The sequence below is a fragment of the Cricetulus griseus genome, chromosome 6 (assembly GCF_003668045.3).
Source record: "Cricetulus griseus strain 17A/GY chromosome 6, alternate assembly CriGri-PICRH-1.0, whole genome shotgun sequence".
In the NCBI taxonomy this organism is placed as follows: Eukaryota; Metazoa; Chordata; class Mammalia; order Rodentia; family Cricetidae; genus Cricetulus; species Cricetulus griseus.
Genome location: NC_048599.1, coordinates 18594660 through 18602701, shown reverse-complemented (window position 1 = coordinate 18602701; position 8042 = coordinate 18594660).

Sequence of the window (8042 nt, the reverse complement as noted above, 5' to 3'; positions counted from 1 at the left end):
TGAAGAGAGATCAATCCACAGTCCGTAAGGCTAAGGTTTCTTTATTCAGATAACACCAGCCAAGCGCAAGCCAAAGCGGGCCTGAGGCAGCAAGGCAGCCAGGCCAGAGAGAAGGGAGAAGGGAGAAGAGGGTCTCCACGTGTGCATGGTCCCTTAAGAACCATTCCCGAGAGTCACCTTAGACTTCCCCTCACCACGCCCTCATGGGCGTGTCCAGGCACACCTGTCCAGGCTACTAGGAGGCGGGGCTACAGTATCTCCCTACAATTCCCCTTTTAGTCTAAAAGAGGATTAAAACTTAATAGTGTAAAATATCCAAAATTAACAATCATAAAGGTGAAGTATAAGAAGATAGAATAATCTGCTATTGCACATCCTAACTATCTATTCCATCTAAGCCCTAAAGTCATGTGGAAAGGGTGTCTAACTTGAACACCTCCTTCCAATCCCAACTCTAAACAATAAGAAAGTTATTCCTAAATAGCCTTACAATACCCTAATAAACAATAATGGGGAATGGGGGCATAGCATCTTCTAAGTTACTTCCTGCTGAAATGGGACGATGGTAGCCTTGTGGGGTCCTGTGGAAAAAATGTTAGCACAGGGAAAGTCTCTATTGGGTTATCTCCAGTCCATGTTAGATGGGATTTGCTTGTTTGAAGATCAAGGTTGAAATCCTCAACTTGATTGAAGTCAGTACTTGAAGCGCTGGTCGGAGTGTCAGTTGAAATGGAGTGAGTTGAATCCAGTGCCGTTGGGGAGGTATGGTCCTCTTCTTTTTCCGGAGCATGTAGGGATTGTTGTCAGGCTGGTCCTCATTGGCTGTATGGGACTCAAACATAAGTGTCATCAGAGAAATGTTTGCTTGCACATGTATGTGTACTGGGAAAGGCAACCATTGAAAAACAACAATTATGAGAGGGTGTAGGCCTTAAAAGAAAGCCAAGAAAAGACAAAAGATAGTCCTCCAGTTCTTCATTTATTCTGTATTACATCAATTGGCTTCTTGACATAACACAGAAACTTTAAAATTTTGTTAAATAGCATGCTTGGATTTTAGGGGAGGAAAGCCAAGTCCAACTCTAAATCCAGCATCGATTTAATTGAATAGGGACTAGGAAATGAAGAGAAATAAAGTTATTTGAGAGACAGCTGTAAAGTTTACCGTATGGCGTGTTCCTTTTGTTTGATGGTTATAGCTACCTTCTTTCCTTAAAGTATCTACCCATGCAGTGTCCTTTGACTTCCGGAGGTGGTTTTTCCTGTGAGGATAAAAACAAAGCACTCCCCATTCCTTTGGGAGGCTTTTATTTAGTTCATGAGATATACCTCAGTAAATACCTGTCAGTCGTCCTTGTCGAGAGGGTTGTCTTTTTCAACTCGAATCTTGATCAATTTTGATGGTATCCAAAGATTTTCTTTTCCTGTGGAAACAAATACAAAACCCCTACCCCAATGTAACACATATCCGGGTTTCCATACCGAGGTCAGTACATCTTTGAAGTACAGTGGTTGATTTAGTTCAGCAGTTTTTTCCGTAGTCCAGTGTCTTTTCGCAGCAATTTGTCCTTCGTCGTTGACATTAAGAAAGTTTAGTGTCAATAAAGCATTATGTAACCTATGTTTGGGGGGGTTTGATTTACCAGAATGCCTATGGAGCATCTCCTTAAGCATCCTATTAGACCTTTCAACAACTGCTTGTCCTGTAGGATTGTGTGGTATACCTGTGACATACTTTATGTTATAATATTTGAAGAACTGTTCCATTTTTGTGGAGACATATGCTGGAGCATTGTCAGTTTTTATATGTGCAGGTATGCCCATAACTGCCATCACCTCTAGTAGGTGTGTAATAATGGAATCAGCCTTTTCAGGGTTGAGAGCAGTAGCCCATTGGAAACCTGAGAATGTGTCAATGGTATGATGCACATATTTCAAATTTCCAAATTCTGTAAAGTGAAAGACGTCCATTTGCCACATCTCATTTCTCCGAATGCCTTTCGGATTACAGCCTGTTGGCAGCGGAGTTTGGTTATAAAAGGAACAAGTAGGACAGTTTCTCACTATCTGCTTGGCCTGTTGCCAAGTGATGGAGAAGTCCTTCTTTAAACCCTTGCTATTTACATGATGCTTTTTATGAAATTCTGAGGCTTCTAGCACAGTGCCGATTAATAAACGATCAATCTCGTCATTGCCTTGTGTCAGTAGGCCTGGCAGATCCGTATGGGATCTGATATGTGTAATGTACAGAGGATTACTTCTGTTTCTGATTGTTTCCTGTAATTGTAAGAACAACGAGGTTAGTTCAGTATTAACAGGGACAAATTCTGCAGTCTCTATGTGCAAGACGACTCTCTCCACATACTGGGAATCAGTAATTATGTTAAGAGGTTCTGTAAAATCCATAAGCACCATGAGAATTGCATATAATTCTGCCTTCTGTACAGATGTGTATGGACTTTGAACTACTTTACTTACCTCACCTGCTTTATAACCAGCCTTAACTGATTAGTTGGCGTCAGTGTAGAAAGTAAGAACTCCAGAAATGGGAGTTTGTCTTACAATGTGTGGAAGAATCCAGACTGTCTTTTTTATTAATTTAATTCTGTCAGTTTTGGGATAGTTGTTACTAATTGTTCCCAAAAAGTCGGTAAGAGCTATCTGCCAATATTCATTATCCTTCCATAAGGAGGGAATTTCATCATTAGTTAAAGGTACTATAATTTCTGCTGGATCTTTTCCAGTCAGCTGACGGAGTCTTAGTTTGTCCTTTAAATGAAATCAGAAATCTTTTCTATATACGTCTTTAACTTTTTATTCTGCTTATGTGATAGAAATATCCATTCTAATATAGTGTCTTCCCTCTGTATCAGGATTCCAGAAGGATATTCTTTGGATGGCAAGATGACCAGAATGTAGTCTAAATCAAGGTTTATCTGATCTACATGGGCATCCAATATTCTGTTTTCTACCCATCGTAACTCTTTTTCTGCCTCAGCAGATAATATTCGTGGACTGTTTAAGACCTTATCACCTTTTAGCGCCATTTTTAAATGCTTTAAGTCATGTCCTTCTACACCAATAATCGTCTGTAATTGAGAATTTTCTCCTAGTAGCTTCTGAAGACTGTTAAGAGTTTGATAAGAGTCCCTTCTAATTTGTACCTTTTGAGGTCTGATTCTTTGTAAGTCTATCTTATATCCTAAATAGTTAATAGAATCTCCTCTTTGTATCTTTTCTGGGGCAATGTGTAAACCCCAACGAGGCAGAACTTCCTTCACCATTTCAAACATACATTCCAAAGTTTCCTTATTCGAATCCAATAAAAGAATATCATCCATATAATGATAAACAAGAGATTGTGGAAATTTTTTACAAATTATTTCCAAAGGTTGTTGTACAGAGATCAATCCACATTCCATAAGGCTTTATTCCAATAACACCAGCCAAGCACAAGCCAAAGTGGGCCAGGGGCAGCAAGGCAGCCAGGCCAGAGAGAAGGGAGAAGGAAGAAGAGGGTCTCCACGTGTGCATGGTCCCTTAAGAACGGTCACCTTAGACTTCCCCTCACCACGCCCTCATGGGCGTGTCCAGGCACACCTGTCTGGGCTACTGGGGGGGGGGGGACTACAGCGTCTCCCTACAACCCTGTCTCGAAAAAAAACAAAAATAAATAAATAGAAAGATAGATAGATAGATAGATTAGATAGATAGATAGATAGATAGATAGATAGATAGATAGATAGATAGATAATTGAATTGCTAATGGCTAGGCAGGATTTGGGGGCAGAGAGAATGCTGGGAAGAAGGGTGGTAGAGTTGGTTGTTTTCTTTACTCTTTTGGGGGAGCAGCTACCCAAGTCCCAAACTAATACACACATGGAGCCTTATTCTTATTCTTATTCTTATTCTTTTATTCTTATTCTTATTCTTAGCTTGGCTTGTTTCTAGCCATCTACCTTTTGCCTCTGGGCACCTTTCTCTTACTTCTGTATATCTTTTTGTTTGTTTGTTTGTTTTTCGAGACAGGGTTTCTCTGTGGCTTTAGAGGCTGTCCTGGAACTAGCTCTTGTAGACCAGGCTGGTCTCGAACTCAGAGATCCACCTGCCCCTGCCTCCAGAGTGCTGGGATTAAAGGTGTGTGCCACCACCTCCTGGCTTACTTCTGTATACCTTACTTTCACTTTTACTCTGTGGCTGGCTGGGTGCTGAGTGGCTGGCTCCTAACATCCTTCTTTCTTTGTTCTTTCTCCTTGATTTCTCTTCCTTCCTATTTATTCTCTCTGCCTGCCAGCCCTATCTATCCTTTCTCCTGCCTTGCTTGCTATTGGCCATTCAGCCCTTTATTAGACCAATCAGGTGTTTTAGACAGGCAAAATACCACAGCTTCACAGAGTTAAACAAATGCAATATAAAAGAATGCAACACATCTTTGCATCCTTGAAACAAATGTTCCACAACATAAACAAATCTTAAAATAATATTCCACAACAGGGTGAAGTCTCAGGAGTCAAGAGTGAGATGCAGAGAAAGCAGGAGATGTATATGCTGTACTAAGATAAGGTACCAAGCCTCATGGTAGAATACAGATAAAAATATGGATTAATTAAGTTGTAAGAGCTAGTTAGTAACAAGCCTAAGTTATTGGTTGAGCATTTATAATTAATATTAAGTCTTTGTGTGATTATTTTGGGAGCTGACTGGCAGTCCCGATGAAAAACTCCACCTACGTGTCTTTGCCCCTAGAACTCCCCACTACTACTTATGACTACAGGGGAAGTTCTGTGATACAAAATGTGTAATCATCCAACTCTCTGCTGGAACATCTACTTAGAGATGAAGAGAAAAAATGGTCCAGGAGGTGAGTGAACAGAAGGAAGTTATTGGTACAGCTCTCTGTTGTAAAGCAGAGAACAGGAGTCCATCATGATAACATTTGTGATGTGTAAATCAAGTCAAAGCTAGGGAGCTATTTCTACTGTAATAGACATTAACCATACTCTGAAGACGATGATACAAACACAGGACAACAAACACACAGAAGTTCTACGGTACAATATACATTAGCAAAATGTGTTCCCAGCTACAGCAGGGAATGTTTTCTTTTGTTTGTTTGTTTTTGTTGTTGTTGTTGCTTTATTCTTTTTGAGACAGGGTTTCCCTGTGTAGCTGTCCTGACTATCCTGGAACTCACTTTGTAGACCAGGCTGGCCTCAAACTCACAGAAATCTAACTGCCTCTGCCTCCTCAGTGCTAGGATTAAAAGTACATGGCACCACCGCCTGGCTAACTGCAGGGAATGTGTACAAATAGGGCCATGCAGTTTTGGAAGAGTTGCCTTAGTCACTGTTCTATTGCTGTGAATAGACACCATGACCAAGGCAACTCGGGGACTTGGTTACAGTTTCAGAGGCTTAGTCCATTATCATCGTGGCAGGGAGCATGGTAGCCTGCAGGCACACATGGCTCTGGAGCTAAGAAATTTACATTTTGATCCACACATAGGCAGAGAGAATAAGCCTGGGTCTGGGGTGGGCTTTTGAAATCTCAAAGTCCATCCCTAGTGACACACTTCCTCCAACAAAGTCACACTTCCTAATCTTTCTAATCCTTTCAAACAGTTCCACTCCCAGATGACTAAGCATTCATATATGAGTCTATGGTGGCCATTCTTATTCAAGCCACCACAGTAGTTATTCTTTCATATTTTTCCGGGTATTCAAACATTATGTACTCTTATAACCACGGGATTACAGTAATACACTGTATTGCAAATATACTGTATAACTTTTAAAAAATTGACAGGAGGTATTAAACATCTGCCCGTGTGTGTGTGTGTGTGTGTGTGTGTGTGTGTGTGTGTGTGTGTGTACTTCATATTTTGAGGCATGATGGATACAACCATTATCCTAATCTTGGTCTTGCATACCCATGTTAAAGCTCAAATTGAACCCTGTAAATGTGTGTGGTTTGCTGTACATTAGTTATGCCTTAATAAAACAGGAATATTCACCTGTGGCAGATCCCTCATGATAAAGGGTATCTGGTTAGACCCTTCCCATTTTAGATACTGAAGTCTCCATTAAAAGATTCTTATCTCTCATTAGTCATTTTTGTTTTGCAGAGTCCCTGCATCTACCTGTTTATTTTCACTTGTAAAGCAGTCATCATCCCCACCATGCTGTGATAAAATATCCTGACCAAAAGAAACCTAGGGAAGAAAGGAGTTTTTTCCCCCTAAAACATATAATTTCAGGGTACAGCCTATCATGGGAAAGTCAAGGCAGCTAGTCAAATAGTCATACCACATACCTTCTGCCTCCCCTCCCCCCCAAACCAGTGGGTTTTTCTCAGGGTCCACCTTAGAACCTACATTGAAAATCCCACTGTGAGTTTTTTGTTCCAGATTTGATTTTTTTTTCTTCCTTTTTTTGGTTTGAGACAGAGTCTCACTATGTAGCTCTGGCTGTCCTGGAACTATGTAAACCAGGCTGGCCTCAAAGTCAGAGATCCACCTGCCTCTGCTTCATGAGCCCTGGAATCAAAGGAGTGTGCCACCACGCCCAGCTTCCTGTTTGAAATATTTTGAGTTCCCTCCCAAGAAAGAAAAACCAGGAACCCAAGGAGTAGACTGAAGAGAACTGACTTTCAGACTGTGGACTTGGATACTCCTGGGGGTTTGTAGAGAAAGGTTACAATTTGTACATCTGGCATGCTGTCCCAGGGAACCAAGGCTCCCACTAACTTAAACAGTTTTTGAATTGACATGGCATTAAAATAAATTTGTAAAAAAAAATAATGTAAATATAATAATGTAAAAAAAGGAATATTATTTTAAAATCTCTTTTACCCTTTTCCCACTTTAACTTTGTAAGCTCCATGCATGCTGCTATACTACAGCTCATCTACGGGGCTCTGGGGGGGTTGTTTGTTTGTTTGTTTGTTTTTACTACTATGCAGAATTTCAAGGCACATGTTTTAGTTTCATTTCTGTTGCTGTGATAAAATATCCTGATCAAAAGAAACCTAGGGAAGAAAGGAGTTTTTTCCCCCTACATATAATTTCAGGGTACAGCCTATCATGGGAAAGTCAAGGCAGCTAGTCAAATAGTCATACCACATCCAGTCAATGGCAAAAAGAAATCAGCACATTTAATGCCTATGTACTTGCTTGTGCTTGGCTAGATTTCCCCACAGTTCAGGACCTTCTTCCTAGGGAATGGTGCCACTCATAGTAGGCTGGGTCTTCCTACATCAAGTAGGCAAGACAATACCCACAGATATGCCCAATGTACACAATCCCTCATTAAGACTCTTCTTCCCAGGGGATTCTAAGCTGTGTCAAATTGACAATTAAAGCAACAACATACATCAACAATATTTTGTTTACTCAGTCCCTAGGGCTTCTTTTGCTCCAAATCCCCTACCTATCTCCAACACTATAACAAATAATCTCCTTTTATTTTTACAGATCTGAGTAAACTTTCTCAGAGACCACCCCAGCAGTGAAAACGCTGCACTATGGGCCATGTGCATATCTGAGTTTTTACCAAGAACTGGCTCTTCTACTACAGAGGGCCAAACCGGTTGACAGTTCCCACTATGTGGCTGGAGAGTTAGTTCTCTATATTTGGATTTCAGGCCTTCATACTGCAACTAAGAGATGGACCTTGGTTTCTAGTAAGTCCCACCCATTCCAATTTGGCACTGGCCTTATGATCACTGACAAACAATTCTTCAGGCTGTGGCCATTCCCTGGTGATTTAACAAATGGATTTTCATTTTTATTTTTACTTGTTTTCTAAATTATATTTCTGGGGAAAGGTGCAAGTTAGAGATGGGAGTTCTTTGTTCTGTCTTCCCTGGGCACTCTTTGGAGCCCACAAAGGTCCCACGTCCATGAAAGAACTGGTCCTTGGTGCTTGGGCCAGTGTCCTAAACAGCAAGGAATGCAGTGACTCAGCTAGTTACTCAGGGACACTTTAGTGAACAAGGCCACGGAAGGAAATCATTACAGACAGCTGGACTGTAAAAAGCAAAAA